The sequence below is a fragment of the Cygnus olor genome, chromosome 1 (genome assembly GCF_009769625.2).
Source record: "Cygnus olor isolate bCygOlo1 chromosome 1, bCygOlo1.pri.v2, whole genome shotgun sequence".
NCBI lineage: Eukaryota > Metazoa > Chordata > Aves > Anseriformes > Anatidae > Cygnus > Cygnus olor.
In genome coordinates, this window is record NC_049169.1 from 418,499 (window position 1) to 435,197 (window position 16,699).

General features: G+C 50.5%; 1 protein-coding gene across 1 annotated transcript in view; it reads left to right on the top strand.

Annotated features, from left to right (window-relative positions):
- Positions 1-16,699, top strand: part of SHANK3 (SH3 and multiple ankyrin repeat domains 3) — a 385,179-nt gene that overhangs the window by 208,319 nt on the left and 160,161 nt on the right. The window lies entirely within an intron of this gene.

Genomic DNA, 16,699 nt, shown 5'->3' on the forward strand with positions numbered 1-16,699 from the left:
CCTTCCTCTGGAACTTCTTCTGGTTCTCTCCCTCACTTTTGATGTGAGGAGATTGGAACTGTGTGTGCTATTAAATAGGTGGGCACGCTTGGCATTATACAGTGGCTTAGTGATAGCTTGGCTTATGCTTGGTCTTACTTAACCTGCAGCAATGAGAGAACAAAAATACTAGTTTGTTTGCTGTCCTGGGGAGAGGTAGTGCTAGGGAACTGTCCGATGAAGCTGGCTTTTATTGTATAATGGATGGGTAAAGGATGGTTGTTACCAGCTTATTCTTTTTACAGAAAATGGCTTTCAAAGCCTTTTTAACCTTGCATTAAATATGGAAATTAAAGAGGGAAAAAAAAAAAAAACAGAATAGTTAAGACTTTCGATTTAACATTCCCTCTCTGTCTCAGAAGGGAACAACATTTGAAAGCCCTGTGCGTGATCATTTTTTGTTGCTACCTGCCATTTTGGAGAGGTGGAGTGGGAGGTAGCTCTGGTGATCTGGGGCAGTGGGGTGAACTCTAGTCCTTTCGAAACAGAATGCAGAACGAACCTTGTTTCTACTCCTAGTGCTGCTTTGGGTATCCGTGCAAGGAACTACCCTGTGTGTCATAAGCACATCCTTATTTTCCGACCTGCTTCTTGGAAAACACTGCAAGAGTGCAAAATATGATAAGCCCTACAAAGACGTGATAGACTCATGTCACACCGAAGCATTCCAAGGCTCTGTTGCTTTCAGCTGCTTTTGGTCATGCATTCAAAGTGGCATCGTATTCCTCATAAACTAACCCAGGCTTTTAACAATCAATGAGTAAGAAATAAAGCAGTAGTAGAAATGCAAGGAGAAGAAGGCAGGGAGGGAAAGGGTGAGGGGGTAAGGAGAACAAAGCGTGCAGCCCACCCTGGCTGGAAGAGCTGGGGAGCCACAGATCTGCGCTGGGCTGTGGCTGGGGGCTGTGCACGAGCCCGTGGCGTTGCAGGGCTCATCGGAGATGTGGCGTGCCGAGTGAGCCACAAGCTGCTGTTTGCTGCACTGTCTGCAGAGCTAGCTAATGCCCTGTGTCCGGCTGTGCCGGGTCGTGCCAGGATCTGCCGTTGCTGCAGCAGGAGTGCAATTTCCCTGCCCTGGCTAGGTCTGCTCATTCCTCTGTGGTCTCCACAGGAATGGGCTGCGGGGGTGGCTGCTAATCAGAAATGAATCCTTCCTTTCATCTGCTCCCTTCCCTCATTCACTTTTGTGTGGGTGTTTCTGTCTCGAGCAAATTGGATTGCGGGTTGCCGAAGCAGAGCCTATGGGACAGGTGGTGAGCGCGGCTCCAGTACCCAGGCAGGTGTCTGGAAGCACCGGGCGGTGGCAAGCGGCCGGCTCTGTCCCGGCAGCACGGTGGCCGCACGCTCAGTGGCCTGCAGGAGGCTGAGCAGGGGGCAGCGCAGCGAGGGCACCGGCTCGGCAGCTGTGTGCTGCGGGACCCTGGGCCTCAAGGAGATGTCCAGCGCCCGGCGTCCCTGCGGCTCGACCAAGCCCAGCCCCGATAGCAGCCCTGCTAAAGCCGTTTACTTGCCCATTTTTCCATAATGGACTTTGGAAGAGAAAATTGAATTATTAATGAATTTGAGGATTTCCACAAGGACTGAGCACCTTTTTAGTGTCTGCTGCTTATTTCACGAGGAATTTTAACGCTAATCGTTCTAGTTTCCACTGTAATTTGGACCTCAGCCTGTAAGCACGTGGTCCCTTACGCCCCTGGCTGACTCCAAGTAGAGAAGGTCACAGCTCTTCGTCTGTCCCCTGGCTGTAGTTATTTCCTACATGGTATTAAGTTTTTCAGGTCAACTGAGACATCTCCTGGTAGTACTTCCATGGGTGATGACAACAAACGTTTCCCCTGATTGGAAATAGTGGCGAAAGGCATGAACCTGGGCCAGGGAAAGTTACTGTGCTGTCCCTTCCCCAATATCTTGCGGTTGTTGGGACTCCTCAGGGCCTTGCAGCACGCTGTCCCGGTCATGTGCCAGGTGGAATCACCCTCTTGGTCCGCTTGCAGCCTGCCATCCCAGGAAGCAGAAAAGCCAGGGCCAGATCCCTGCGGAAGCTGATGCGAGGAGCTGAGCGGCCCCGGCAGTGCTCAGGTTCTGTGCTTCATATGTTTACATCAGACTTGGTGTATTCAGTATCAGAGGAGATGTTTAATTTTCAGAGTGCTTCACTTCTGTTTCTAAGAAGTGCACTGTCATGCTGCAAAGCACCTTGGACAGGAGGAGAGGTCTGTGTTGCTAATTAGAGAGCAGCAAGCTCTTGGCATTTGAAGTTGCAAAGGTGTCAGTGGGCTGCTCAGAAGGATATGATCTGGTAATTTTTTTATTTTTATTTTTTTTAAAACAGTGAAATGGCTGCCAGTGTTAAAGGAAAAGGTGGCGTACTATTCCAACTGCTATGAGCTGTCTGCAGATTTAGGCAGAGAATGGTCGTCTCATTCCCTCTGGCCAATCCACAGACAATGCAGTATTTGCTCTTACCTGGGATGCGTAGCCTGAAAGCTGACTACAGAGAGCTGTGGGGTGATAGTGTGATGCAGAGTGAATGAGAAATAAGTGTCTGCTGAAGTTCAGAGTTAATAAATGCAAATCATGCACATAGGGAAGAATAGCCCAAATGCTACATATACAGCAAAGGGAGTCAATTAGCTATTGGCATTCAGATAGTAGATCTTGGAGTAATCATTCTTCTGTAGCACTGTCAATAATAATTACAGATAAAGATATAACCAGCAATGCTGTCTGTAAAATCAGTGCAGTGCTCAGGAACTGGTCAAACTCACCCCAACAAACAGTGTTGAGAATTATTAGAAAAGCTGTTAGGACCAAAACAAAAAATGATCAACGTGCATAGCGTAAATCTATGATGTGCCCTCATCTGACAGCTTAGGTCCCCCTCTCCCTAAGAGGTACAGAGAGGATAATGAAGCTGATCAGTGATGTTCAGACTCATCTGCATGAGGAGATACCATTGTGGAATTTAGGACTTATCCATTTGGGAAATAAGTGGTTGAAGTTGGTGTGACAGCAGTCTGTAATTTCATGATTAGTCTGGAGAAAGTAGAAGATAGCAGACAGCCTTGGAGATGCTTAAAGAAATGTTGGTTCCACCCTTAAGATAGAGGAGAACACTTTTATTTTTTTAGCATGGAGTTAAACTGCAGAATTTATTGCTGCAGGACATTGTGGAGGCCAAGGATGTGAATGGGTTTTTAAAAAGGAGAAGATATATTTATGGAAGACATGTTTGCAGTGTCTATTAGACAGTATGACTCCTGCAGTCTCCGGAAAATCCCCTGAGCTGTCAGCTCCTGGAAACTGCAAGGCACTGAAAGAAGGATCACTCGGTGTGTGCTGTTTCTTACAGCTGTTCTCTAAGCGCCTGCTGCTGTGTACGGGTGCTGGAGGCCAGCTGCTGGAGGCGTAAGCCTCTGGTTGGGTTCAGGGTGCCTCAGCTGATGTTGCCCACATCTCCTCCTTTGGACATGGAACTGGATTCTGCCTCTTTTATGGTTTTCTGGCTGCTTCTGGCTGCATAATTTGTTTGACTGTTGTTCTCAGTCCAAGGCTAGAATGTGAGAAACAAGAACAGTTCTGTCCTTTGTGCTTCATGTGATGTGCAAAGGTGAGCGCCAGGCCAGGCAATGCAGTGTGTGCTCAGGCCTCTCTGCTGGCTGGGCTCCCTGGCTGCTGAGTTTCACTTAGCTCTGGTCTAGCAACAAGTGTTTTGGGCAGCAGCCTTTGCTCCGGAGTTCACGGTACTGATGGGTGGCTGCTAAAGCATCAACAGCAAGCCTGTGCAAAGTCAGAGTCTGCTTCTTCTGCCTGCATTTGGTGAGAATGATGTGTCAGGGCAGGGATTCCTTCCCAGGGGGTCACTGAGTGCTTTACAGTTCCGGATTTCCTCTCTATATAGCTTTTGAGTGGATCTGGGGGATTCCTAATCCCTCTGTCTTCAAGGAGAAGCTTTCTCAGCTGCAGCAGTAAATTAGAATTGCAATTGCTAGTCCCCATGTAAGTGTCTGATTCTGAAATGTTCCTTGGAGTGGGGCTCATGCAGTGAGGGTTTAGAAAAATCACATCAGCCTGTAATAACCTCCAAGGTGCTTTCTTGCCTTTCTTTGACAAGGCATTTTAGCTGCTTGAGTGGTGTTAATACAGCAAAGCACGTCACAGTGCTTCAGTGGAAGAGGATTCAGGCAGCAGGCAGGGATTTCCTGAACCCTGGGGCTCTGGCGGGGTTCCTCCTGCAGGAGAGCAGCCTGCCAGCAAGGAGCAGGGGGAAGTGAACAAGTAGGGTGATGCAGCTTGGCAAAGCATTTGAATTTCTCCTAGATTTCTCTTTTCCTGGCAGCTTGGCACTGCTGTGCGGCTACGAGTTTGTTCTCTGTGGGCAGTGTGCTGAGTTACCAGTGTGAGTCGGCTAAGAGAGAGCTCTCTGGCTGCTTTTCCATGTTCAAGAGCTAAGGAAGCTTGTGCTGCTGCTGCTTCCTTCACACCGGCAGTGCTGCTAACGCCACTGAAAGCCTGTGACCCCTGCAAACTGAACTGCGCGTGTCTGCTCTGCAGTGCTAATGAACATGCCCAGCGTGGCGAGGCATTAATATGCGCAGCAGGACAGTGGCGATGCTGGGCTCTGCAGTTAAGTGCTGTAACAGCCCCACTCTTCTCTTTGATTGCCCACCAGAGGGTTGGAAATGAGATGGGCAAGGGCATGTAAGGTGGTAATGAGGCAAAAAAGGCAAAATGTCTCATGCTGAGGAGAAAACTGAGACGTGCCATGGCAGGGGGGTTGCTGTGTCTGCATGTCAGCCCTTTGTACAGAAGGCAGGGTGACGCAGTAGGGTCCTCGCATTCAAGGACTGTTGAACTGTGGTCTCTGAATCCAGAAAGTCCTCCTGTAGTGAAGGTGCCAGGGTTAAACCTGCCAGCAGAGGAGCTGAGGGCAGGCAGGGTACCCCTCAGGGCATGCTCTGGTCCTGGAGGAACAAGTTAATTGGTGTCACCTGGCCAGGAAGGCAGTAAATGGACAACCATAGTGCTCTGTGCTGGGCAGCTGCTGTTTTTCCCTCTGCTGCTGCTGTTTTTTCTCTGTACTGGAGAAGGAAGATGCTACGTTCTATTCTGTCTTGTTCTTCAGACCGTAGTCACCAGAGTATCTGCACACCTTAACTGATGTGAGTAGCACTAGCTGTGTCCTTCTGTCCCTGTGCTGAGAAATCAAGCAGTGATTATATATCACTTTTATTGAATATATTAAACTTAGTCTGTGTTCTGTGTATTACTAGCTGAGGGAAAAAAAATAGGAGAGGGGTAGAAAAAACCTCAGAGGCTTTCGTGTTACCTCAGTTGCAGTGGAAATACCTTGACCTCTAAGAAGTACAGAATGCTTTTTCTTGGGATCTTCCCCCAGACCTTTTGGTTTTTCCAGGTGCTCTGTGAGAAACCAGTGCAGAAGTCAGAGTGCAGGAGCCTGGCTTGTATATTGCAGGAGAGACGTGCTCTGGGTGGCTATAGTTCCTGAGTTTTCAGAGTTTTATGTCTAGGTTTGTTGTTTCTGATATCTGGTAGTACAGTGGGAGTGAAATCAAGATCATGCTCTTGTCCTTCAGGATGATATTGAGCCTGCAGGTGACCAGGCATCATGCAGGTGTCTTTCATATGTTCTGCTCTGCAGTGCTCAAGATTGTGAAGAGCCTCCTAAATCTTGAGTCTATTCTGTCTGGGTAATTATATCCCAAAAAATCACCCCAACACTATGACTGTGAAGCCATGTCTTTCTCATACCTTTCTTCTCCTAGCTGCAGTCTGAGTGTTTTGCCTCTTAGTGGGCTGCTGGTTGTGTGGATGGATGTGGTGGCAGGTGAGCAGAGCTGTGTAAGTTGCACTGAGTTCCACTTCCACTGCCATCACACAGCTGTTTCATCTCCTGGTTGCACGCAGGTGTTAATTGTACTAGAGAAAGGTGATCCTTGAAAACACTTGACATGTGAGGGGTGCAGCAGCAGGAATACACTTGCCTGTAACTTTCTGGGTATATGTTCTTAAGAGTTTCTTTGTTGTTTTCTTTTGTTTTTTAATAAATTCTCTGATGTTCTGCCATCTCTTCCAGGCAGCACGGGGGCATTTCGTGAACACTGCCTCTACACAGACAGAAGTTCTGACCATTCCCAGACTGTGCCTCATGCATACCCTTCCCTTGGCAGGAGGTGCCTGAGGACCAGCAGATCTGTAGGGCACAGCTGAACTAGAGTTATGTGGTCATTCGGAGATGACTGACTGTTACAACTTGTACATGGTCACAACAGATTGCTGTAACCTTTAGTCCTTCCCACCTGGACAACACCTGTGTGGTTCTGTCTGCCGTCGGTATGTCCATCGCTGTCTCCTGATTCTGTTTGTACTTTGGGGGAGGTGTTAGCAAATTAGAAGTGTAGAGAAGACCCTAGGAAAATGATCTGACCCTGGAAAGTTTGTCATGGCTATATGGGAGGAGGCAGTTTGTAGACATGCAGCCTGAAGACCCAGGTCTACATGTATCCTGAAGCCATGGGCAGGCATCTGAAGGAGATGAAGGAAGAGATGAGTGTTTGGATTTTGCATTTGAAGTTTTTTGTGAGCCCAGTGCTGAAGTCCAGGACAGGACCCTGGAGTGCCACACCAGCTGCAGGATCGGTCCCTGGAGCTTCTCTCAAACCCTGTCAGAGCCGTCAGCTTTGGTCAGCACAAAATCATACTGAGCCTTGGCTCTGATTTCCTGCTGACTGGGGGTTAATTCCTCGTGATTAATCTTGTTTAGATCGAGCTTGGTGTAGATGTTGGAACCCTTTACCTACGTTTCTGTCTCACTTATGGGTCAGTGATAGACTGTTGCAGGGAGAGCAAAGGACACCAGGGTGGGATTACTGGACTTGTGCTGCTAGTCCCTGCTCAGAAGCTGTCAGGAATTTATTACCTAATGAAGCCACAGACTCAGTGTTGTCATTTGTTCATCTCACAGTGAGCAGCGTTGGCTGTTTAGGTTTGGTTTCTGGTGTGGGCAAATGGGATGGCTTTGAAACAGGGCTCCGCAGCTGTTATTGTTCTACCTCGTCTAGACTTGTTTCTCTCTGGATGAGTGGTCAGTGGCCATGGGGAGCGTGCTTGCCCTCCTGGAGGCTGCAGGTGGGACATCTGCCTGGTCCTCCTGGCACTAGCAGAGCTGGCATGGGTGCTGCCCTGAGACTTTGCACCAGTTCCTGGACACTTGTGTCACTGAGGACATACCTGCAGGTGCCTGCACAGGGCAGAAATCATAAGCATATAAAATCTTCAGGTACGAACCAACTCCTCTGACAGATTTGGGAAGCACTGCCCCAAAACTAGATGATCTTGGAGGTCTCTTTCAACCTAGATGATTTTGTGATTCTGTGAAAATAAATGATGCTGTCCTGATCTGTTAGGAGGAGTCCTGCTCCTCCCTCTGGAACAGCTGTCTTTCTCCTTTCGCAGACAGGAGAATGGGTTAGATGAAGTCCTGCTCAAGTATAGCTGCATGACACCCGTATTCCTCATCTTTTGCCAGCATTCCCTGTGGTGTGATGTAGCACCGTATCAATGGCAAGCTGTGATCTCTGCTGCTGAGGGCCCTCGTTCTGCAGGGAATTTCAGACCGTGGAAACCCCAGCTTGGTTCTGGGGTGGCCCACCTGCTCCCCAGCCTGCCGGCACCGCTAGTCTCACGGCAGGCTGTCAGAGGCGTACGTGGGCACCTAGCTGGTCAGCCTTGCTCTGCCTGCGCCCCTGGAGCCAAGGCCACGCAGGCCTGGCTGCCCCTCATTTCTCCCCACACCCTGCACTGGCACGTGGGGCTCCTGCGTCAGGGTTGCACCCCACGCATGCTCCAGTGGGTGCTGTGGCTAAAACGAATGGGGGCTGTGGAGCAGCTGAGCTCCTCAGGACGGGCAGCTCCTCGGGCTGGGAGTGCTATCAACTGGAGCCTGCGGCACAGGGTCCGGCCTGCCCGCTGCTTGGGGGCAGGTCTGTGGCAGCAGGCATTCCTGAGGTCTGGGAGCTGCAGGTTGCCCTGCTCACACCAACTTGCCAGCAGAGGTGATAGTGGGCTTCTTTCTGGATGTCTGGTCTGCTGCCATTAATACTGCTTCTGATGGGATTATTGGCTAGTCTGCCCTTCATCCTTCTGGGGTAGATAAGGTAGATACTTCTGTAGCCTTCAGTTTGTCCTCAGACCCCAGTTTTTTGATTGCTCTGTCCAAATCACAGAATGGTTAAGGTTGGGAGGGACCTCTGGAGGGCATGCAACCGGCCTGCGTTGTTCTTGCTGTGCCTCTGAGGCTCGGCAGTCCCCAGATGCTGATTTTTATGCACTTTGTGCCCACCTACTCGTAGGCTTGTACATCCCCTTCTGTCCAGCACATCAACAGCTCCCAATGCACCAGGGCTCCCCAAAATCAACCTTTCTTATGCTTTGTGCACGTTTTGGGTACAGAAAGTGCCAGATACGCCTGCTGTCTAACCTTTGTTTGCATGTACTTGTGAATCCCCACCCACGCTCCTGTTGGCACACCAACTGCACTGTGCCAGGGCTGCCCAGGTGTGCTCACTGCTCACATCTGTGCTTGCTTGCACAGGGCAGCGCAACAGTGCTTGTAACCTACAGCAAGATTTAAATGTGCTTGAGGTATCCAGCCATGCTTTTCTGAAAGTCTTTGCATGTTGTGAAGCAGATGTTGATGAGTACAGGGGAGGAACAGACAGAGGAAGTGTTGCTTGCTTTGTCTGAACTGAGCATATTTCTTGTATTTTAGGTGAAGAGCCTGGAAGGAACTGGTTTTCAGTTCAAAACTGCTTTCTTTGGGGCATTTTCAGAATGCTAGAGGGAAGGGAGTCTGAGCTGCTCCTTCTCTTGGCTAGATGTGATCAGCCATGCAGGGAACAGATGAGGAGCTGTGGTGAATCTGATTAAGGTATGCAGCACCAGGAGAACTCCCAAAGGATTTCCCTTCAGGTCTGTTATGCCAGGTTGAAATGAAAGGGGGCTGAACACATGCAAACAAGATGTTTCAGGGGATAGTGCAGGACACCAAGCTTGTGGTAGGGCACCAGTTGCACCCAGTAACATAGAATCAGAATCATTAAGGTTGGGAGAGACCCCCAAGATCATCTGGTCCAACCATCCCCCTACCACCACTGTCACCCACCAAACCATGTCCCTAAGTACAAAGTCCAACCTTTCCTTGAACACCCCCAGGGACGGTGACTCCACCGCTTCCCTGGGCAACCCGGTCCAATGCGTAACTACTCTTTCTGAGAAGAAATGTCTCCTCATTTCCAACCTGAACCTCCCCTGGCACAACTTGAGGCCATTCCCTCTAGTCCTGTCACTGGTTACCTGTGAGAAGAGGCTGACCCCCAGCTCCCCATACCTTCCTTTCAGGTGGTTGTAGAGAGCAATGAGGTCTCCCCTGAGCCTCCTCTTCTCCAGACCAAACACCCCCAGCTCCCTCAGCCGCTCCTCACAGGACCTGTGTTCCTGGCCCTTCACCAGCTTCGTAGCCCTTCTCTGGACACGCTTCAGGGCCTCGATGTTCTTCTTGTAGTGAGGGGCCCAAAGCTGAACACAGTACTTGAGGTGCGGCCTCATCAGAGCAGAGTACAGGGGGACGATCACCTCCCTGGTTCCGCTGGCCACACTATTCCTGATACAAGCCAGGATGCCCTTGGCCTTCTTGGCCACCTGGGCACACTGCTGCTCATGTTCAGGGGGAAGTGTCTCTGGGAGTCTCAGGTCAGTGTTAGTGGGATCTCTTGGCGGTGGAGGAACTTCTCTGGAGACTTGGGGAGGGAGGGAAGGATGCAGGCAGGCTGGAAGGCTGGATGTATCAGTCCTCTTTGGGAAAGGGTAAAGAGTGAGGTGACACTAGCTAGCATGGGGACTGGGATAGGGCTGCTGTTGGTGCTTCCCAGGATGGGTTCTCTCTGACCTGATTTTATGCAAAGTTTGCCCCTCTTGTCTGGGGCTTTCTCGTCTCCTGTGAGCATGCCTGTTGGGATGCCTTGGTGAAGCACAGCTGGAGGAAGCTCATGGCCTACCTGCGTGTAGGGCACTGCGTGCCCAGTGCTCTTCCAGTTCCACCCAGCCGTACAGTGAAGGAAGGCTGTGTCATGACCAGAGTCTTGTGGCAGTGCCATGTTCTCTTACTTTGCTGGAAAGTTGGAATACTTCCTAAGAAGTCTCCTCAGATGGGTTGCTGTTTGGTTTTTGGAGAGACAGGCAACCAGCAGGCGGTTTGGACTGCACAGTGTCTGTTCACTAGTGCTTGCAGTTGGTCCCTCTGGCTCCTGGGGAAGTGCTGTTTGAATGTGTGCATGATGTGCCCCAGCCACACGTTCACCAGGCTGGGGGCCAAAAGCTGCAGAACATCTTCAGGAGAAGGCAGTTTGTCATTGACATGGTCCTGCCTTGTAGGAGCAGGAATAGGAGCAGCCCTGTGGTGTCTGTCAGGAGGTCCCCCATCAGCCGTGGCAGTGCTAAGTGCCCAGGGGAGGGAGCAAGACTGGAAAGCTCAGCGGTCCTCATCTGTGAGGGGCATTGCTGTGTTCATAGTCCCTAATGGTACTTGTTGGGTTTTCTGGTTGTTTTTTTTTCTTTCTTTTTTTTTGTAGTACCCTTGTCTGTTTGCATTTTTAGCCCATGCAAATTCTTCGTATCCACAGCAGCTTAAATGTGCATTTCGTGAAAAGCCATTTCGTTTGAGGACTTTCTTTTGCTTGCTATCTGCTGGTTTTGCTTGATAGCACCTAAATCTTTGGTTAAAGAAGCAGCAGGCAGTGGATCCCTTCTCTCACTGTCAGTCAGTATAGAGGTTTCCTCTTCCTTGCATGGGAGAAGTTCCAGACCCTTCATTGTCCCCGTCAACCCCTTCTGCATGTGTACCAGTGTTGTGTCCCCTTTGAGCTAAGGGAACTGAACTGCACCTGGTATTTAAGGTGCTTTCCCTTTCCTAAAGTTTGATTACTTTTTTGTTGCTGTCAGTCATTGAGCTGTTCTCATGGAAGGATCCAAATCAAAATCTGATTTCTGAGTGGCAACAGGTCAGAGCCCAGTTCCATTTATGTAATATTACTTTCTCATACAGAGCTGCGGCATGTTTGCCTGTATTGAATTTGATGCTGGCAGTTTGCCTGCTAGCTTGGTGTCGCCCAGTGCAAATGTTAGGAGCAGAGTCCATGTCTCGCTCTCCTCTGGAGTGCTTCCAGGGCCACCTTCCCCACCTTCCTGCCCAGCCGGGTGATGCATTGACTCCCTGGGACCTTTCTGAGAGGCTGGAGCTCGCTGCGAGCCCTGCAGCACGAGCAGATGGGACCCTCCCTGCCTTCCCAGGCATTCTGCACCCTGGTGGGACTGCTAGCACCAGGGAGGGGCATGGACCCATCTAGGTCTTTTGACAAGATTTTGTGAAAGTCGTTGCTTTTTCCTGGCAGCACGAAGTACTGGGCTCCTGCAGGGAGGCCCTCCAAGCATGAGAGGGCGATCCGGAGGTGCGGGGTGTTCTGCTGCATGTCCTTTGAGCGTCGGCCTGCGGTGTTGCTGGTAGCAGAGCCGGAGGCTGTCTGCATGCGTGTGTGGGAAGGACGTCTCAGAGAACACCTGCTAACACTCCCATCATCTCTGCTGAAGACTAGGTTTACTGTCTTCGTGCTGCTCTGTTGTTCCCATATGTGCTCTTTGCAAGGCCCAAGAAGGAGCAGCATGGTCACGTGCGTTGGCTCAGGTTTTCCTATACCAGGACTGTAGAAGGAGCTGGAGCTGGGAGAACCTCCTGCTGATCCTGGTGCGTGTGAACAGAAGACTTGGGCAGGGAGCCACGCTGCCGGCTTGTCTGACGCAGCTCAAGCCCTTGTGATAGCGCACGCGTGCTGTTAGCAGGAACAGGCCTTTGGGACAGCCGCCTGGCTGCAGCACCCTGCCCTGCTGGGGCTGCCCCGGGCTCTCTCTGGGAAGCCGGGGGCCTCGGGCAGGCAGATGTCAGCCCCTGTGGCAGAGGAGCAGTTGTAAGGGAAGGTGGTGTGGGTGCTCACGCTGGGGTGTTGTGTGCAGCAGTATGTGCGGTGATTCATCCAAGTCTTTCAGGGCAGGCTTGGCTTTAGGAAAGGTTTGATAGACCCAGTGTCTTCAAATGTCCCCCTGAAGGACTGCTTGTCAGGCAGGTTCTTACTGCTGGGGCACGCTTCTGGGACTGGAACTCTGTGTGGGTCTGTCCTGAAATCCAAAGGGCTTGACACGTGCCCCGTTTTGCCTGTAACAGGCAGTGGAAGGGTGACAGGTCAATTTGGTCCCTCAGGCATGCAGTATTGCTGCTGTGAGTGGTCTGGGTGGGATGTGTGTCACTGGGAGGTGGGGAAGGAGAAGTGGGAAGATTCTCCAGTGGTGGGAGAGGAGGAGAAGAAGCATGAGCATCAGGAGAACCATACAGTCCCCTTTCAGCTTGGATCATCTGGGTCAGGGCTGCCCTGCTCAAGCTTTGCATATAACATTTTGAATCTGCTTATTGGATACCAGATCCTGAAGCTCTGTTCAGGCTGAAAAGTCCTCATTAACATTTTGGGAATACGTTAATTCCCTTCCTTTCCTATTCCAACCTGCTGACTTTGATTGGCACTATTTTTTACAATAAATGCTTAATTAAAGGCATAATGACTGTATAATGATTGTATTAAAAGCAAGATGATTATAAAAATCAGCTTAGCAGCTGGAGGCTGAAGGGCTGGAATAGCTCAGAGCAGAAATCTGCGTGGCAGTGCTGTGGAGTCTGCTCACAAGCTGATTATATGCAGCATCTCTGCTGCTGTTGCACTTGCAGACCCCCATCCACGGCCCTCTTGTTCTGAGGGCTGTGTGGAATATCACTGCAGGAATACCTTGTGCCTTAAGGAATTTCAGTCTAAACCAGCAATAGGTGGGGAAAAGGTGGATGTACCACTGCTGCCTACCATCCGTATTGCTGCAGATGAGGAGCGGAGCTGTGACATTAAAGAAGCTACAAAACATGATGTGTTTCTGCATCAGCACCAGCTGCAGCCTCTGGCCCCAAGTCCCTCTGGCTGGTGAGCCAGGTTCAAGGTCTAGGTCCTTGTCTGCAGGGAGCACCATGGCCTGGACCAGCACTTGGAGCTGAGGCTGTGGCTGAGCATGGTGCTCAGGCCCCAGCCAGGGTGAGACATGTCAGTTGAGAGACAGCTTGCTGAGAGCTCACCAGGCTCACCCTCCAGCCTCTCTGCCTCCTGCACCCAGCACCAACTGCCACTCCTCACTGGGTCACCTCTGCTAGTGTGCTTGCCTGGTCAGCGTGTGGCACAACCAGGTCCTCCTCTGCCCGGTCACTGGCTCCACGGCACATGCAGATCTCACCCCTGAGGAGTTGGTGGGCTTGGAGCACGTCTGTTGGGTGCGTTGGAAAAGCCTTTGTGGTATGTCCTTAAAATGCTGACGAGCGTGACACAAAACTTGAATGGAATGGAAAAGGCTCAGGAGAGGGAGCGTGACAACCTCCTGCAGAGCCTGTGGCTTGTCTTCTGTTGGACCCTGTGATGTGCTGCAGGACTGTGTAGGGCAGAGATGGTGTGTCCTGGTTCTTATTGCTTCTGTACAGGCTTCTGCCCTTCCCTTCTAATGGCACTCAGGTGGATCCCATCTGCTCCTGGAGACTTTTCAGGTCCCCAGACTTTGAACTTAATTGCTTTGACCTGCCTGCATCTGAAGATGCCAGGAAAGGTGCAAGAGTTGGTGACAGATGGTGTGGGTGAGGGTGGTCTGCTTTCTCTCTGCAGTGCCAGTTCTCTCTTTGTGCCCATTCTCCAGGTCATGTCTCCATAATGATCTCATTTCCTCTGCTGCTATATTTGAGCTCTGCACTACCTCAGATCTCGTTTGGACCCAGCTGTGCCTCTGTTCCTCTGAGATTGCTGGAGCCCCAAACTTAACAAGAGGCAGAAGATGCAATTTGGAAAGTGCCCCTCACCCCGGGCTGTTACTTGTACTGTGCCTGTGTTAGGGTAGTCTGTGTGAAAAGCTGAAAGTTTAAGTTTAGTAAATCATAAGCACTTAATGTGATTTTCAGTGTCAGTTTTGAAAAAGTTGTAAGCTACTTGAGTGTGCACTGGTGCAGGAATGATAGGAGTAGATGCTGAGAGAAGTCCTTTTTTTTTTTTTTGCTTGCTTTTGTCTAAAAGGTTTGTAACCCCTAAAATAGGTTACCTTCATCAAAATGTAGGTTATGTGTTTGTAGCAGAAGATGTTGTAGTGGTCCCTAGGCAGCAAGCACGAGGTCTGTGGGGCTGGAAATGTTCAAGCACAGGAGGAGCTGCAAGGAAGGGATGGACATCCCCACTTGGGTCAGCACTGCTGTGCTCCGCTACACGGTCTGCAGAGCTGCAGTGCGCAGCCAGTGTCCCTTTCATGGCTCCCTCAACAGAGAGAGGTGCAGAGCCACTGTGCAAACCTGTGTCTCGACTGTGATGTGAAAGGTTGTGGTGAGCCTGTATGTGTAAACCTCTGGCAGACCCATCAGGACTTGCTTGGTTCACATTCTTCAGAACTGGACTTCACTGGGCATGTGGGTCCCTTGCCGGCTCTGAGGGAGGATGAGTGGCTGCTCTCTGCTCCTCAGGCACACAGCATCGTCTCCAGCAAAGGCAGGGCTGCTCTTTTTGGGGACACAGACAGTCCAAGCTTGCAGAAGAGACGCTTGCAGCAAGTACTCAGCACAACTTTTCTGTGCTCAGCCTCAAGCACAGCTGCTTCAGCATTGCTGACTCTTTGATTCTTTGGGCTGCTGTAAAATCAAATTCTGCCCAGAATTTTTTCAGGAACAGTGAGGAAATGCCCTACCCCCTTTCATTTCTGATACAGCAATTAATATTTTTCTTCCTGTTCCCCTTTCTCTGTTTTAAAAATCATTCAGGTGTAAAGAATTGTGGATGCAAAACAGAACACTAAAAGTCACATCCATCATCTTGGCCTCTTGCTGTATAAGAAGCAGGTCAAAGTGCCTCGTCTTCAGAGTTAGCTTGAGCTGGGGGTCCTTTTTATCCCTTACTCTCTTGGGATGACTTGCATTTTCTGCCTAACTTGGAAATCTGGCATGCTGAATTACTGCCAAAGTTGCTTGGTTTTAACACCAGTTCTGGTGGCTTGGCCCTTCTGGAGATGCTTCGGGAGTGAGCCTGCTTTCCTCAGGAGCCATGCACTGAAGTGTCAGGAAAGCAGGCGGTCTTTGCTGCCTGTTTGGTTCAGCATGGCAGGTTGCAGCCAGGACTTGTGCCAGCACATGCAGCTGCAGTATTTGCTTTTTCATCAGCTGATAACTATAAATCATACCAACAATTTCATGGGATCACTGGAGGCCGCTTTACAGCCACAGAGACTCTTGTGCCCTGGACTAAAGGTCCCTTAAAACCTTCTCTGGTATTATGACAGTTCTCAACTTTTAAAATTTTTAGTGGGAAAATTCAAAAGGTGATTTTAAGTCTATTTCGTATGGTCTGAATATTTATACTCAGTATCTTAGCTCCTACTGTGATTCAGGGGGAAAAAGTTTGAAGAGAAGAATTCTTTATTAATTTATCTTCCTTGTTTGGAGAGGAAACGTTATTCTACTTCAAGAATAAACTTGGTTGGAGACTCTGAAGCTCTCCATCATTTGTGCTTCCAGTGTGCCCTGGCAGCCAGGAGGGCCAACCATATCCTGGGGTGCATCAAGCATGGCACTGCTAGCTGGTCAAGGGAAGGGACCGTCCCACGCTGCTCTGCCTGGTGAGGCCTCAACTTGAGGGAGTGCTGTGTGCAGTTTTGGGGCACCATGGTACAATAAAGATATAAAACTGTTACAGAGCCTCCAAAGGAGGGCTATGAAGACTGTGAAGGCTCTGGAGGGCAAGAAGAATGAGGAGTGGCTGAAACCGCTTGGATTGTTCAGTCTGGAGAAGGGGAGGCCTGATGGCAGCCTGCAGCTCCCTCACGAGGGGAGCGGAGGGGCAGGTGCTGAGCTCTGCTCTCTGGGGACAGCGACAGGCCCGAGGGAACAGCATGGAGCTGGGGCAGGGGAGGGTCAGGCTGGGGGTTAGGGAAAGGTTCTGCACCCAGAGGGTGGTCAGGCACTGGAACAGGCTCCCCACGGCAGTGGGCATCGTACTGAGCCTGTCAGAGTTTAGGAAGTGTTTGGACATCGCTCTCAGACACATGGTTTGATTTTTTTTGGTGGTCCTTCACCTTGAGTACTGTGTGCAGTTCTGGGCACCACAGTACAAAAAGGACATTAAACTATTGGAGAGTGTCCAGAGGAGGGCGACGAAGATGGTGAAGGGCCTAGAGGGGAAGACATGAGGAGCGGCTGAGGTCACTGGGCCTGTTCAGCCTGGAGAAGAGGAGGCTGAGGGGGGACCTCATCGCAGTCTACAACTTCCTCGTGAGGGGGAGTGGAGAGGCTGGTGACCTATTCTCCGTTATCACCAGTGACAGGACCTGCGGGAACAGTGTCAAGCTGAGGCAGGGGAAGTTTAGGCTGGACATCAGGAAGAGGTTCTTCACCGAAAGGGTGGTTGCACACTGGAACAGGCTCCCCAGTGAAGTAGTCACTGCACCAAGCCTGTCTGAATTTAAGAAGAGATTGGACTGT